This window comes from Octopus sinensis, linkage group LG9, assembly GCF_006345805.1.
Source record: "Octopus sinensis linkage group LG9, ASM634580v1, whole genome shotgun sequence".
In the NCBI taxonomy this organism is placed as follows: Eukaryota; Metazoa; Mollusca; class Cephalopoda; order Octopoda; family Octopodidae; genus Octopus; species Octopus sinensis.
The window spans coordinates 54,356,576-54,376,084 of NC_043005.1; positions in this window are offsets into that span (position 1 = coordinate 54,356,576).

Below are 19,509 nucleotides of genomic sequence, written 5' to 3' on the forward strand. Positions count from 1 at the left end.
CCATCATTATCATCGTTGTTGTCATCATCATTATCATCGTTGTTGTCATCATCATTATCATCGTTGTCGTCATCATCGTTATCATCGTTGTCATCGTCATCATTATCATCGTTGTTGTCATCATCATTATCATCGTTGTTGTCATCATCATTATTATCGTTGTCGTCATCATCATCATCGTTGTCATCATCATCATTATCATCGTTGTCATCATCATCATTATCATCGTTGTTGTCATCATCATTATCATCGTTGTTGTCATCATCATTATTATCGTTGTCGTCATCAACATCATCGTTGTCATCATCATCATTATCATCGTTGTCATCATCATCATTATCATCGTTGTCGTCATCATTATCAACGTCATCACCATCATTATCATCGTTGTTGTCATCATCATTATCATCGTTGTTTTCATCATCATTATCATCGTTGTCATCATCATCATATCATCGTTGTTGTCATCATTATCATCGTTGTTGTCATCATCATTATCATCGTTGTTGTCATCATCATTATCATCGTTGTCGTCATCATCGTTATCATCGTTGTCATCATCATCATTATCATCGTCGTTGTTGTCATCATTATCATCGTTGTTGTCATCATCATTATTATCGTTGTCGTCATCATCATCATCGTTGTCATCATCATCATTATCATCGTTGTCATCATCATCATTATCATCGTTGTCGTCATCATTATCAACGTCATCACCATCATTATCATCGTTGTTGTCATCATCATTATCATCGTTGTTGTCATCATCATTATCATCGTTGTCGTCATCATCGTTATCATCGTTGTCATCATCATCATTATCATCGTTGTTGTCATCATCATTATCATCGTTGTTGTCATCATCATTATTATCGTTGTCGTCATCATCATCATCGTTGTCATCATCATCATTATCATCGTTGTCATCATCATCATTATCATCGTTGTTGTCATCATCATTATCATCGTTGTTGTCATCATCATTATTATCGTTGTCGTCATCATCCTCATCGTTGTCATCATCATCATTATCATCGTTGTCATCATCATCATTATCATCGTTGTCGTCATCATTATCAACGTCATCACCATCATTATCATCGTTGTTGTCATCATCATTATCATCGTTGTTTTCATCATCATTATCATCGTTGTCATCATCATCATATCATCGTTGTTGTCATCATTATCATCGTTGTTGTCATCATCATTATCATCGTTGTTGTCATCATCATTATCATCGTTGTCGTCATCATCGTTATCATCGTTGTCATCATCATCATTATCATCGTCGTTGTCATCATCATTATCATCGTTGTTGTCATCATCATTATTATCGTTGTCGTCATCATCATCATCGTTGTCATCATCATCATTATCATCGTTGTCATCATCATCATTATCATCGTTGTCGTCATCATTATCAACGTCATCACCATCATTATCATCGTTGTTGTCATCATCATTATCATCGTTGTTTTCATCATCATTATCATCGTTGTCATCATCATCATATCATCGTTGTTGTCATCATTATCATCATTGTTGTCATCATCATTATCATCGTTGTCATCATCATCATTATCATCGTTGTCATCATCCTCATTATCATCGTTGTCATCATCATCATCATCATCACCAACACTACTGTCATCATCACTATCCCCTTCTTTGTTGTTGTCTTTAAGCCTCATCACCATCCGAAACCTCTACCAGCACAACCACCACTGCAAACACCACGACCACCACCGCTGCTATCATTGTTGTCATTATTGTCATTGACATCATCTCAATTCCCATCACCACTATCCTCGTGCATGTTGGTGGCATTGTCATCATCATTCTCGTCATCGCCACCAACTACCATAAACACAATTACTACCACCACCACCACCACCACTACCACCACCATCGCAATCACCTTCACCATCCTCATCATCTTCGTCGTTGTCGTCACTGTAATAACCTCTCTTTGAAAGCAAAATAAATAAATAAATATATATATAAATAAATAGGCAGAGAAATAAAACCAAGTAAACAGAATGCTTTCATCACCACATGATATTTTGCAGAAAAAAGATTATATATTCGTAATGAAGATATATAACAGTTATCATGCTAATAAATTCCACTCTACCTACACTTTCTGAAAACCATTGCTCATTCATACAATCGCACCATATTATCTGCAACTATATAATTTGATATGATTTCAGTGTTATATATATATATTACATGCACCAAAGTAAACTTTAGTGCATGTAATATATATGAACTCTTGTATTGTATAGGAAAATAATATGATGTCATAGGGAATCTGTTATTGAAATAAATACTTTCAGTTGTTGTGCTACCATCTTTTGGCCGTAGAATACATAAGAATACATATGGTTTAAAACCGAAATAAATGGGAATCATTTGAATGGCAATATATAAATACATATGCACACACACACATAAATATACATACACACATATATATATATATAAATATACATATATATATACATATATATATATATATATATATAATATATATATATATATAATACTCACATTTACAAATATATTCTTATATACAACTATATGTATAAATACAGTGAGTGTGTGTGTGTGCATATATATATACACACATATATATATATATATATGTATATATGTATGTATATGTATATATGTATGTATGTATATTTACATACATATACATGCATATATTGCATGACATACATACATATGTAGGCCTATACATACACACATCAATAATTTTACACTATATATATAATGTAATACACACTTTTGTCTTCCTACCTCTACTACCCCCACCAATGCCAGATCACCACCTCCTCCTCTTCCTCCTCCTCCTCCTCCTCGTCATCATTCCCCCCTCTGCAAAAAAAAATGTCTTATTCTATACAATAATTGACAATAATGCTGGTAACTCATTTCTGTAGATAGAAATTTCACGACGACGACGACAACAACGACGATACAGAAGAGAAAATTCCTCTATTGTGTCTAGAATATGGAACTAGACATTTATTTACTTATTTATCTGTTTATTTATTTAATTATATATTTACTTACTATTATTGTTGTTGTTGTTAGCGTTGTTATCATGATATTTATGGTATACATATTTTTGAACTATTAATATGCTATATAACTGCATTGTACGCTGCACATTTGCAATTGTATTGGAAGAGTATAGAGACATAGGTTATAAAAGAGTGCTATATGAATATAATCGTGTGTAATACAGAAACATGCTGATAAAAGTAACCATCAATTACACAGATTCTGTCTTCTTTCTCTCTTTATCACTCCCTCTCTTTCTGTTACTCTCTTTTTAACTCTCATTCTTTTTCTCTTCTCTTCTCTTTCTACTCTGATATTTGGATTTATTCAGCTCTGCTCTGTTTTGATATCAGTTTTATCATATTATACGTATTTTATGTTATGTTTTTATAGAGTTTATGATTAAATATTTATATATGTATGTCTGCTTATATATATAGAGACATATGTATACACATACACACATATATATATACACACATAAACACACAGAACACACACACTCACACACACGTACATACATATCAAGGCATTTATATACATATGTATACACATATGCATATATGTATGAATGTATACATGCATGAATTTATATTTACAAGATGTAAAACTATATACATGTACACACACACACACACACACACATATATATATACATATATATATATATATATATATATATATATATATATATATATATACAATGTACATTGTGCATGTGTATGCATGTACATATATATATATATATATATATATATATATACTCACTCATATACATAAATATATACATATACACATATATTTTTATATATGTATATATATGTATATGTACTTATATATATATAAATACACATATATACATGGTCACATGAATATAATAAATGTCTTTGAATATGAGCTTTAGTTATTTACATGTGCCCTATTACAAATATACCATAACATAACTGCCAACTTATTCAGTTTTTTTTTCTCATATTACTCTGTAGGTGGAAAAATATGGATTTTGATGGCATATAGCTATACAAACATGCACGCACATGTACACATGTATTGGGCATAAAAGCATACATATATAGATGTACGCATGCACATATATGGATGTGTGTGTGTGTGTATGTATGTATGTGGTGTATGTATACATGTATGTAGGTATGTATGTGTATGCTGCTCTACTGTCAAGCTAAATAAAATAGAAGAGAACATAAATAATTTTAAAGAGAGTCAATTGTGAATGAGGAACAGATGAACTTGTGATAGCACAAAGAAGAAAATGAAGAAGATGAAGAAGCAGTACAAGAACAAGAAGAAGAACAACAACAACAATAGTTACTTTATTTGCCACAAGGGCAACTAATATCAGAATAATTGAAGGACAAATTACAGAAAAAGAAGTAAGTTAAATAGCATAATATTAGGACATTGCATTAGAACTGAGTATAAGAAAAGAGGCTCTAAAAATATAAAAGTATATAAGGATATGTAATGAAATGTCCCAATGTGGGATCGGCCACAGTTCTGGTGAAAATAATAATAGTAATAATAATAATAATAATGATAATAATAATGATAATAATAATAATAATCCTTTCTACAATAGGCACAAGGCCTGAAATTTGTGAGGAGGGGGTAAGTCGATCATATCAGTGCCAGTAGTTGCCTGGTACTTAATTTATCGATCCCCCAAAATGATGAAAGACAAAGTCGACCTTGGCAGCATTTGAACTTAGGACATAACGACAGGTGAAATACTGCTTAGCATTTCATCTGGTGTGCTAGCAATTCTACTAGCTCACTGCCTTGATAATGATGATGATGATGATGATGATGATAGTGATGATGATGATGATGTTTTGCAAGGTGCTTGAAGCATGACCAGTAAACAAGTGTCATCTTAGTCTGCTGGCTATGGACAGCTGACATTTTCCATCATACCCAGCAAAATAAGCTGAGAGTTTTCATATAGTAATAATAATAATAATAATAATAATAATAATAATAACAACCCTTTCTACAATGGGAACAAGGCCTGAAATTTTGGGGAAGATGACTTGTGAATAACATCGACCCCAGTACTCAACTGGTACTTATTTCATCATCTCTGAAAGAATGAAAGGCGAAGTTGATATTAGAGTTTGAATGATTACAAAATCATGATTTCAATTCTTGGAATAAGGCCAGCAATTGTGGGGAAGAGGGTAAGTTGATTACATTGACCCCAGTGCTTGACTGGTAGTTATTTCATTCACCCCAAAAGGATGAAGGACAAAGACAGTGGTCTGCAGAATTTGAACTTTCTTGGAGGAGGGAATTTTCATTTATCAACCCAAGTACTCAAATCGGACTTATTTCATCAACTCTGAAGGAATGTAAGACAATGTTGACCTTCATAGAACTTAAACTAAGGGCAGACAAAATAATGGTTTCTAATTTTGGTGCAAGGTCAGCAATTTTAGGAGAGGAGCAAGTAGATTACATCAACCCCAGTGTGTAACTGGCACTTATTTTATCAACCCGCAAAAATGTAAAAGGCAATGTTGACCTCAGCAGAATTTGAACTGAGAACTTAAAGAGCTGCAAGAATGCTACTAAGAATTTTACCTGACACAGTAGCAATTCTGTCAGGTCACTGCCTCAATGGTAATCCTTTCTACTAATGGCACAAAGCCTGGAATTTTTATGGGTAAGGGACTACTCAATCACATTAAACCCCAGTGTGCAGCTGGTACTTATTTTATCAACCCTTGAAGGATGAAAATCAATACTGACATCAGTGGAATTTGGATTCAGAACCTAAAGGCACAATTTAATCCTTTCTATAATAGGAACAAGGTTTGTAATTTGTGGGGTGGGACTAATCAATTACATTGACCCCAGCATTCAACCCTGAAATGATAAAAGGTAAAGTTGACCTTTGAACTCAGAACATAAAGTCAGAAGAATTGCTGCTTAGCAACCTGCCTGGCATGCTAATAATTATGCCAGCTCATTGCCTTAGTAATAACAATGTAATAATGTTGATGACGACGACGATGACAACACTGTTGTCATCAATGATGGTGATGATGATAATGATGATGATGACAAGCAAAGTAAAATTTTTATGTTGAAATTTAATTTATTATAACACCAAGAAAACTGAAGTAAGATACTGATCACATACACTTGACTCTCTAGTGCTCTTGCAAAGAAAGCGACATTATCATCTGCATACATAGTAGTAGTAGTTAGTAGTAGTAGTAGTAGTAGTGCCAAACTTAATACCATCGAAGTATGATGTATTTATTGACTAAGCTATTGTTATAGTGGTGTTTAGTAATTTTTAACTTTGGTACATCTCACATGATTCTGCATGGTTTGAACTCAAAGATTTAAGATAACGAACAGAATAGCATGAGGCAAGTCATTTCACCTAATGCTTCGCCAATTCCACCAATCCAGTCTTAGATGTGTTTGTGTGCATGTGCACGTGTGGCACATGTGTTCGTGTGTGTGTATGAGCATACACAAGTGAGTGTCTGTATACATCATATATCTGTATATATATATATATATATATATATATATATTAATATATATATATAATATATATATATATACATACATACATACATATATACATATATACATATATACATACATACATACATACATACATACATACATACATACATACATACATATATATATATATATATATATATAATATTGAATTCAGGTTCCTGCATCTACAGAGTACGTTGATCATTATCGAGATGAGTGTGCTCAACATTTATCATAATGGAAATTGGAACATGCTTTTATAAAATAAATGTCATGTTCTGAGATTGCCTCTGGTTCCAACATATGAAATCTTCCATTCTAAACTGTACATATCTAAATTAAAACAATTTATCATAATTTTATGTAAGAACCATTTGTTAAACTGTGTACCAAACATTAACTTAATAACGTCAGCTATTTTATTAGATTCCTTCAAATTCTTTATTATTTTAGAAAATTAATTGAGACATACCGATTGTATATTGCATTAGAGATATGGTCACAGAAATGTTTAGAACTGGTAGCATACTTAAGATTTCCACTTTGTAAAGCACATGGTTTCTGGTTCAATCTTAGTGCTTAGTACTTTGGTAAAGTATCTCCTGTTATTGTAGCTTCAGGCTGATCAATGACTTGAGAGTGAAAATGGTAGAGAGAAACTGTACAGGAACCAATCATGTGTATGTATGTTGTCTTCTGATTTTAATAATTTAAATTCTTCCTCTGAGGAAGGAGGTGATGTCAAACAAAGCTACAAAGCTCCATCATTCCAATGTAGGTAGCAAAAACAATGTTACATTTTAAACTTGAGGTAAACTTTATAGGTGCAGGAGTGACTGTGTGGTAAGTAGCTTGCTTACTAATCACATGGCTCTGGGTTCAGTCCTGCTGCATGTCTCTATTACTATTTTTTGCAAGTCTTTGAGAAACATACCCATGCTTGGTCTTGTTTTTTATATGCTAAGCATTTCACATCCGGGTTTTCTTTGGGGTGTGTTAATCTAGCTGTTTTGGGGTTGTATGGGAGTTCATCAGGAAGAGAGAGCTTTCTGAGAAGCTCACTACCAACAAATAGGATATCGTTCACTTCAGTTAACAGCAGTAAATTAATGTATTCATTTTAACTGCTGGTTGAGAGAGACTATATGGCATTAAAAGGCTGCTTGCACTTATCTCTAGCTTGTACCTCCTTTATCTTTCTTAGGTAGAGCCTGACGATATCATTATTTTTGTAGAAGTTTCCAGTCGATGTTAGTATCATGTGGATTTTAACATCTCTGGTGTGGATTTCTCCTACAGACCAGTCAAGAATCCCAAATTTTGGCCTCAGCACTGGTACTGCCATATTTTTCTAATTTTGACATAATATTCTTGGGTCACCCTATCTGTATTCACAATTCTTTCACATTATATGTTTTCATCAACTTTTGGTACTTATAGAATTTTTTTGTGTGGGACAGGAGAGATAGTGAGCCCATTGATGCACAGGTTTTGGGTCTGGGAGACTAGTTATCTGCATTCAACAATCAAATATGTATGTTTCTTTTGACCAAATTCCATCCCTATATCAGTTGAAAATATTATTAATCCCAGTTAGGGTTTTTTCCCTATTTTGGCGTTGTTAACATTTTTAGATTAAACCTTAAAGGTCATCCACAAAGAAATTATGGTTTACATTGATATCTCTAGCAGTTGCAGACCCTAACATGTAACCATTTGACTTTTGTTGCAGGAATGACAACGGATTTAATGCCAAAATGAACAGAATGACAGAAAGACTATCTCCTTGGAATATTTCCTTTGCAATATTTATGACTTTGGAAACGATCGTCCCACTCTCAGTTTTGAGTGTTAGAATTGTTATCTGAGTCATTGTGAGCCTCTCAATGGCAGTAATTAAAGTAACAGGCACTTTTGCCAAATGTAGACATATCAGCAGCCATGAGTGGGAAACAATCAAAAGCCTTACTATAATCAGGCCCTACTGTTGACATAGACGTTGATACACGAGCATACTTCATGGCTGGTACACTAATTATTGCGATTCCAACAGTTCTATGACAAATTTTCACTTCAGACAGTACAGCTTTGTTTATCAAAAGTTGTTCAACACATACACACACTTTCGACTTCATAATGGCTTACTGATCATCACTGTGTTGCCTGACTCACAATGATCATGGAGGAATTGGCTGAGGCAGCTTGTGTACAGTTTGTACATAATGTTTTGGCAAGCAAAGGGCCTACAATTACCTGCCAACTTAGTGGTTTCATTCTTGGCTACAAGATCGACTAGACTGCTAAATTGCAGGAATGTAAACAAACCATCACCAGTTGCCAAATGGTAGTAGGGGGAAATACAAAGATAAATGTACGTACACACACACACACATACAAAATGCATTAAAAAAGTATCCGACTTCATTTTTTTCCACCCAAATTTATGCAGCCTGGGCAAAATCCTTTGGATGGGAGGTAACGCTACCCTTCCTGCAATTGCTTGAAAATTTTCACGCCAGTAAGCCAAGTCAGTTCTGACTGTTACTCCTGGAGTATAGACATGTAGAGTGAGCTCATTGGATTTTCGTTTGCCTGCAAGATGACTGAGTACATTCTTCAGAGACTATAAACCCAGTCCTATCACAAGCAATGATGGTTTTCATGAAGTCTGAGTCGTGATTTGCACAGTCTACCATGTCCTGCACAATTTCCATACAGATTTGCTTCTGCTTCTCTGCCAGCACCTTGGAGACGAATTTCACCAACACTTTCTGCTTGCTCAAATTTTCTGTTAAAATGGATTGCATTGGTTATCTGCTTATTCCCACTTTGTGAGCCATTTCATGGATTTTTACATGACGGTTTTCTATGATTATTTGCAGAACTTTCTTTATTGGCTTCTTATTTCGACTTGTGAATCGCCTACCTCACTCTCCACTGAGATGTAGTCATGTTTGGAGCCGTCGTACTCCTCCTTGATCTGAGTTCTGCATATGACATCATTTCCAAAGGCCTGCTGAAGGATGGTAACAGCCCAAGTATCACCAAGTTTTTTGACAAATACCGATGCAAATCTCTGCTTGATACGTTCAGTAAAAACGAAAATCTGACCAGTGCAATCTGCATGTGTGTACTCTATGCATAACAGCCAGAGATTGACCCAGCCTACCAGCACAAAATTATTCATGCATGCACTGGAACGGTGGCATCACCACCCACCCAATGGGCTTTGCCCACATGACATTAGTTTTGGCAAGAAAAGAATGAAGTCAGACACTATTTTAATGCACTTCATATATATATATATTATATATATATATATATATATATATATATACATGTATATGATGGATTTTCTTGTCATGAATGACAAATGAGGGGTTAATAAAATAAAGTGGGAACCATGTTATATGAACATGAACATGTCTCTTGAGGTCTGCTGATGCCTTGCAAAGAAAACATTTGGCAAATGGAACAAGGTGAGGACTCAGTTTGCCTGAGTGCATACGGATCATTTACTATGTGTTTTCTTAAGTGGGCAGCAAGGTCTGCTTTGCTTCCTGTCACAAAACCACAATGACAGGTAAGGTTTCCATTCAGAGGAGCAGTGTATATATATATATATACCTACCTACCTACCTATCTATCTATCTATCTATCTATCTATCTATCTATCTATCTATCTATCTATCTATCTATCTATCTATCTATCTATTTATATATATATATATATATTATATATATATTATATATATATATATATATATATATATATATATACATATATATACATATATATGCATATATATATATATAGATACATACATATATATAAATATACATACATATACATATATATACACATACACACACATATATATATATATATTTTTTTGTATGTATGTATGTATCATGTATGTATATATATAGTTGGAATTTACAAAAAGCAAACAAAACAAAAGACGAAGACAGACGTGTAAACAACGAACAGATGTATTAGTTTAACACTCAGGAAGTGAGAAAGTCTTTTATGTTTCAAACCTATGCATTTCAATAGAAAGGAACACAGAAATAAACAGGGAAAGAAAATAAAAAATGGTTTAGTGGCTGGGGATCAATCATACCGAATATATATATATATAATATATATATATATATATATATATATATATATATATATATATTACGGAGATGTACTCGCATAGCAAGTAATTTGATCTGAGATCGTGTGCTGAAACGAAAATAGTTGCAGCGTGGAAGGTGTTTATAAGCCATTTAAGAAACACACAAAAGCCGTTCGATTCACTTCAACATTTAAGTTTAATTTGTCAAAATATTTTCGTCGCTAAAATCTGCGACCTGTTCACTGACAAAAATCCGTGCTGCATCTCCGGAATTTTGTCAGTGAACAGGTCGCGGATTTTAGCGACGAAAATATTTTGACAAATTAAACTTAAATTTTGAAGTGAATCGAACAGCTTTTGTGTGTTTCTTAAATGGCTTATAAACACCTTCCACGCTGTAACTGTTTTATATATATATATATATATATGCATGTATATATATATAGATAGATAGATACATACATACATATATATATAAAAATATATACATATTTATATATATATACATAAATACAAACACACACACGTGTGTGTGTTTGTTTTAAGTATATATATATATATATACACATGCAATAGGTTTCCAAAACTCTTGTCCACCAAATTACTCACAAGGCACAAGACACATTGGGACTGAACCCAAAACCACATAGTTACAAAGAAAGTTTCTCAACCGCACAACCATACCATATATACAAATATCAAAGCCAGAAAAATGATTTTGCAACAAAGATTTATTGAAAATCCATATAAAAATTTAGCAATTATTGACCAAGCTGTTTAAATAATGCCATATCATAAAATTCAAAATTCACCTTTAAATATGGGTCACTCCTTGGATATGCGAATAATTACAATAAGGGAAAAACTTTAATTTTTCTCATTTAATATCCAGTTTCAATGTATTTCATATATTTTTGTGTGTTTGTGTTTAATTTTTTTTAATTCCTTTTGTATTAACATCATATGTATTACATTTCATGACATATTCAGCTATATGAAAACAATGTAGTTATGATTCAAAAATTTATAGGTAACAAGGCTTGCCACTGAAACTGAAATCATTAAATTAAATTGTAACTACAAATATCAAAACCACCCTCATTACCACAATGATTAATTTAAAATTTTTCAAATAAAGTCCATTGTGAAATTTTTCAAATAATTATCTGTGTCTATATAATTTGTCTCTATATGTATAATACATATCTATATATGTATATATGTACATATATATGTATATATATGTATATATGTATATATGTATATATATATATATATATATACTCACACATATATATATATATACATAGAGAGAGAGAAAGATATGCTTAAATGTGTGTGTATGTGGCGTGTTTAATTTTCTAGAATAACTTTTGATAATTATCAACTGTTTACTTTCACTAATTATTTACTATTTACAATTGTTTACATGAGTTTCTTCTCTGTTGGATGAACATACATAAATATATGCATATGTATATATATATATGTATATGTATATATCTATATATACATACATGTATATATAAATGTATCTATCTATATAAACAGACAGACTGACAAATAGATAGATATAGATTATATATACAAATAATATACATATATATAGAGATATATATAGATATGTAATTTATATATATATATGTATACATGCACACTCTTTATGTGTGTGTCTGAGTTTGTATTTATTTGGGAATATATGTACATATGTATGTATGCTTCCATTGTTTTTATAATATTCACTATTTCCTCAAAAATACTTTAGCATGATTTGCAAAACTAAGGCATACCATTTTTTTTTGTTTTGATTTTTTTTTCTTCTATTTTGTTCAATTTCCTTTTTTTTTTATTGTTTTATTGAACTCTTTAATTAATTTCATGCAAGATTAACACCTCTGCATGAAACAATTGGGATTGTTTTCCTCCTAATTCCCTATAACATAATATGTGTCCTGTTTGTTTGTGTGTATGTGTGTGTGTGTGTGTGTGTGTGTGTGTGTGTGTGTGTGTGTATCTGTGTCTGTGACTGTGTTTGCATTTGTATGTGCGACTGTGAGTCTGTGTGCGTGTTTTACAAAAATATTAATTATTTGAATCTAAATTTCTTTACTTTCCATGTGGCAAAAGCAAACAAACACACAAACCAACAAACAAATATTAATATCCCATTAAGGTAATATTAATATGCGTGATGAATGATGTCCTAATAAGCTACATTTTGTTTTTGTTTTTGTTTTCCTTGTTGTGTTTACAGTGAGGAAATGGACGAATATATAATGTATCACCAGTGTTTAGTTTCCAAGTTGCTTTTGTTTAATGTTTGATATCTGTTGCAATGTTAATAATCTGTTGGAAGAGTATTATCATAGTATTTTGATTAAACTAAATGCTATGTTGTTCATATTTTATATAACAACTCAAACACATACACACATGTTGAAATAATTTGTATCTGCGTATGCATGTGTATGTTTATTTTCATACACACACACACACACATTTATATAAACATATATACATATATTTCTACACACACACACATGTATATATATATATATATATATATATATATATATATATATATATTTATATATATATACACATACATACATATATACATACATATATATGTGTGTGTGTTAAATAGAATGAGACAACAAAGCCAAGGCAATGCGAAATTTCTAGGATATTTATAAAGAGAAAGATACCCTTACAGGTGTTTTAGGGATATAAAAGATATCCCATCATAAGAGACGATATGAGGGACTTAAATTGAAGGAAATAGTAGAGTTCAATATAAGAAGTTATTTTGGAAAGGGACAGATATAGGAAGTATAAAGGGAAATATGAAAATAAAAATATATGTTGGATGTTACAGTTGTAGATTCATTACCCAAGGAATATATTTATATATATGTGTGGGTATATATATATATGTATATATATGTAGGTCCCGGGTTGAGTCGGGGTAAACCAAAATCATCTGAATGAAGCAGTTCTAGTCCTGTAGAAGCTCCTTCTATAAAATTTAAAAAAATATATATATATATATATGGCTTCGAGAACATTATCCAAGATTTGCTTAACAACGAAATGTGTGCCTTGCAAAGCCGAGGAGGCTCCAAATTCCTCAAATGTATAACAGGACAACCAAGTTTAGGGCTAAGTTTATGCAGTGGCTATCCCGATGGTTCTTGTGAGTTTAAAATTTCTGTTGGGGAAAATGTTACTTGTGTTGGATCAGTAACTGAATCAAATGAAGCATAATATCGCATTTGGTTAGGAAGTTGACGAAACAGACATATGTTTAGGGCTTGGACGGTGGCATTTGTTGAAGCTAAGATGGCTCTTTGATACATCCATTCATGACTGACGTAATTACTAGAGGGGTTGGGGGTAAACTGTTGTGCATAGCTCCTTAGGGCTGGAGACGTAGTTATCAATGATACTTATGTCAGCCAAACCGTTTACGTCGATTGGTAAGCTCTCATTGCCGACATCCAATAACTTTGAAGCAAAGGAATTGTCATCGTCTTGTTGGTGGAGAATAGAACGCAAGTTTATGGTTAACATTCTCGACTGGAAAGAGCGCCAAAGATGAAAATTTAGTAAAGCATATACAACCATCACTAACACTGATAGTACTATTACAATGAATAAAGGGAAATCAGTGTTTTTTCATGATAAGTATTGGGTGATAAAGAATCGAAATGAGCTATTTAATGAAGCAGAGGTAGCAGACATGGTTGGCCTCTACATCCTACATATCCTTGACAATGAAAGGATGAAATTATAGAGTTATAAAGGGGCGACGGTCTAGGAGCAGTACATAATATAAATGGTTTTGATATGAATAAGATAAGAAAGAAATAAGGTAAAGTATTTTGTCAACTCAACTTAAAAGTTACAATAAGGTCTAACGTTAAAGAAGTTAATTTGCTAGATATTAATATGCATCTTTGTACAAGCAAATTAAAACCTTTTCATAAACTAAAGAAAGACACCTCCAGCATTGTCAGAGGCTTTAAATATCCATCAATAATCAAACAATTAGTTAATAGTATTAGTAGATGTATCTACAATCTATCCTCTGAGGAACAGCTTTCAAAAGGCTGCCCCATATTACAACACTGCATTAGAAACTTCCAATTTTAAGAATAGTGTTACCTATATTGAATTAAATGTAGAAGACGTGGACATGGGAAAATATTATAATCCACCATGCTGCATGTATGTAGCTACAAATATAGCTAGACATGTTCTGAAACTCATAACTTCCAGTGCTCACATAAATATTACAAGAACTTTAATAGATCTTTAAATTTAGCAATAATTGCTTCCCCAACATAGGATCGATGATTTTCAATCACAATAGAAATAACATTTGGAACACCCCTCGTAGATCTTGGAAGTGTAGATCCTTGATAGTTCCTCTGGACGATACTATACGAAAATCATGTAATTATGGTTTATGATGCAGATTCATAAAAAATGGTTTATTTCTGCTTATTTCAAGAATAAACCATTTTATTTTAAGATCAACCAAAGTAAATTCTATCAGAACCCAAATGTATTTGGACCCGGAGAAATTTTTGGAAAATTTGTTTTATGAATAATTGAAAGAATGAATAAGATGGCAAAATAGTTTTACCTTTGTTTTACTTTAGCTTAATATAATATTCCTACAGAGCAAAATTTATTAATGCTATTTTACTCCCTGTACTGCAATTTCCATTTCTGTCCGAGATCTTATTTGATGGTCGGTGGATTTGATTCATCATGTAGTGCTCAGCAAAAGAAATTGGTATTAGTAACTAGAGGTACACTAACTTCCAAAATGTCGGGCTTGGTATGTAGGATAAGATACTATAAGCCACCCCACTCCGTGAACTGCAAAGTAGGAGAATATCATATTACTGTGTACTCCCTATTTCTGTCCTAGACCGTCGTCCCTTTATAACTCTATAATTTCATCTTTTCATTGTTGAGGATATGTAGTACTAGTTTTAAGACTGGTCAGCAGATGGAAAGTTGTTATATGATTTACTTGTCTTTCTGAAATCAGCTTTGTCATACAAAAACAAATTATCGTAGTGATGAGAACCGCGAATGCTACGGCTTTCCTTTTATGATTCCAACAAGCTGGTAGCATTGAGATGCCTAGCTACTGTCAATATCTTCTACCTTACAAATATAATAGAACTTGTAAGCAAGTTTCATCCTTGATATTGCTTTGTTTCTTTGATGATGCAGGTGTCCATATTGTTCGTAGTTACAGAAGTTGTCTGGGTGGTTTACACATGCAAGTCTATTTCAGGCCATTCTGAATTAGAACACAAGATTTGAAAAAGCAATTAAGATAAGTCACGTGATATTCTCGCCTCTTCACGTGCAAAGAAATAAGTCTTGTATTAATTTTAATGAAAGCACAAAATAACTAGAATTTAATTTCTCAAATCTGAACATGATAGAAATCTTCTAAACACAGATTTGAAATCAGCATGCCAAATTATCAACAAACACCATCCTGTTTACCTGTAACAGAACTTTCGTTGCCTTGTGTTATCTTCGAGCACACAGTGAAAGCTGCAACACAAATTATTGCATTGACACGAAAACAAGAAAATATCTATGTACATTTCCCGCTACATTTCTATAACGTGTATTATATCTAATTGACTTGCTGATGTACATTTTTCACACAGAAATGTTTGTAAACTATATCTTGATTGTTGTAAATTAATATTTTAACTTCTCCATGTCTAGATTCTGTTCCATTTCAACCTGCCTTCTTAAACCATATTAGTGCGTAATCATTATTGTATTATTTTACCACCAAGATTCGCCATGTTCATTTTTCTGCAGACTTGTATGAAAGTATATAGTGCGTGGTTCACTTTCACTTTCGTTTACATGCACACAGATGCATATTTCATGCACAGCAGTGCATGGCCGGAATATGTGCCATCTGGGGGCAGTCCTTGAGTTTTCCACACGTGACTCCTTACAGAATCTTACACAACCGACTCAAAAATGCCGCTTCCAATTCCCCCACCCCACTCTATCTACGCTGTTGTATAATTCAGCTGATACATCAATCCAAAATGCAAAAGATAAAACGAGGGACACGTAATTATCTGAAAGGCCTTTCTTTAAAAGATTTTTTAAATTAAAAATTCAACTTCCTTTCAATTTTGAGGAGACCCCCTTTCCAACACTCACCCCACACACATCGAGAACCCTAATACAGTATTATTATGTCTTGCCAAATTTCTACTAGAGGCTCTACTTGCTGGTTCATTTGTATACATGCAAACCAGCTCCACGTCCGTTTGTAACTGGGCAAGCCTATATAATATTTTTGCGTCGGAGGGCGGCGAGCTGGCAGAAACGTTAGCGCCCCGGGCGAAATACTTAGCGATATTTCGTCTGCTGTTACGTTCTGAGTTCAAATTCCGCCAAGGTCAACTTTGCCTTTCATCCTTTCGGGGTCGATAAATTAAGTACCAGTTACGCACTGGAGTCGATGTAATCGACTTAATCCGTTTGTCTGTCCTTGTTTGCCCCCTCTGTGTTTAGCCCCTTGTGGGTAGTAAAAAAATAGGTATTTCGTCTGAAGGCGGCGAGCTGACAGAAACGTTAGCACGCCGGGTAAAATGCTTAGCGGTATTTTGTCTGTCTTTACGTTCTGAGTTCAAATTCCGCCGAGGTCGACTTTGCTTTTCATCCTATCGGGGTCGATTAAATAAGTACCAGTTACGCACTGGGGTCGATATAATCGACTTAATCCGTTTGTCTGTCCTTGTTTGTCCTCTCTGTGTTTAGCCCCTTGTGGGTAGTAAAGAAATAGGTATTTCGTCTGTCGTTACGTTCTGAGTTCAAATTCCGCCGAGGTCGACTTTGCCTTTCATCTTTTCGTGGTTGATAAATAAAGTACCAGTTTCACACTGGGGTCGATGTAATCGACTTAATCTCTTTGTCTGTCCGTGTTTGTCCCCTCTATGTTTAGCCCCTTGTCGGTAGTAAAGAAATAAATATTTTTGCGTCGGTTCCTAAGCCGACTTGCCATATTAATCTTTTACTGCTTTTGATAATTTTATATCTTCGGTAGGATTTCGGTACATGTTGTTTAATATTGATCTTTATCAACTGCTACTTTTCTACCAGTCTAGAAAAGAGCTAATACTATAAATCTCATGCTGGGGACATTGTAGTTTTACCAGGGTCACATGAGTTAGTTTGGCTTATTAGAACTTTTAAACATGCAGACTACCTGATTTCATTGTTGGCGCGTGTTAATGTTTCTCTTTTTCTTTTCTTTTTTCTCTTTTTTGCCAATCAGAAACTAGTCGTCAGTTGAACTTTTTTTTTCTTTTTTTGGACGCTATTATGCTGGTCAGAAGGCAAAGAGCTAACAGAATTGTTAGCACTCTGAGTAAAATGCTTAGCGGAATTTCACCCATCTTTACGTTCAGAGTTCAAAATTCGCTAATTCAACTTTGCTTTTCGATATTGCGGGGTCAATAAAATAAGTACCAGTTGAACACTGGGGTCGATGAAATTGACTTAATCCATTAAGTCCCAGAGTACTCAAATTTCTGAACATTACTTTTGAATTTTTACAGATGATTGAAAATAGGTTAAGATTTTTTTAAATTATTAAAACTTCTTTACTTCAAGTAGAAATGGAAATACTCGGTGTCCTATAATTAGGACACTGAGATAATGTGATATAGCTTATTTAAGGTCTTCATTTAGTGTCCTATTTATAGGACAGTGGTACTTAATGGGGTAACCCCTTCCTCGAAATTACGGACCTTGTGCCAAAGTTTAAAACCAATATTAAGTTGGTGAAAACGTTTCAGTTCACTGCACACCAGTCGTACAGCCCTTCATTTATCCTACTGCTATCCATGATAAATGCCTATTTAAAATAGTTAAAAGCTGAAATGACTAATTGCGAGGTAAAAGTAACAGGAAAAAAATAAAATATTCCATTGTTAAGGAAAATTAACGGAATATAAATTATACTGTTGAAAACGTCTTAAATAAACCAGGAATTACAACTATTATATTTCTGTTGACTTAGATGTTTCTTTTTGCTCGAATTCTGTAGAGAGAAAGCTGTAATCAGACGATGCCCACCTATCTAAAATCTCCTGCTAGCATGTTTATCATTTCCTGCATTCAGAGACTACATTTTTATGACGTTAGCTAATAGAGGTCACATGATTTTCATGATCCCTTGCTTCCAAAATTTGTATCTTTATTTGTTTTGCGCCAACTTTGAGTTATAAAAATAGAGTCTTCTCACCTAGAAGTCAGATACGGACGAATAGCAGGCTAGTGGCGATCGAAATACAGAAGTGGGAAACACTATCAAGAGAACTCCTTGGCCAGTAACTGAAAAGGAAGTAATGCGAAAATATGCATGAACTATCGTTTGCTTTTTAAGACATTTTTACACTTGTTTCCTTGTATAAAAAAACAATGCTTCTACGACTCATTATTTTTCTGTTTCTTTCAACGCAATAAATTTTTCTTGATGACAAAATGACAAGCATATTGTCTTGTTACTTCTCACTAGAAAAACGGCTTCATTTACATTTGAACCGTTGAAATTTTCTTACGTATCAAAAGATCATATTCTGCAACTATTTTTGGTAAGAATATTGTTTCATTTACATTTACAATTCTGAAATATTCTTCATAACAAAAACAAAAGCAAAGGAACGTCGAGTTATTTCTAATAGAAATTTTCCTGCAT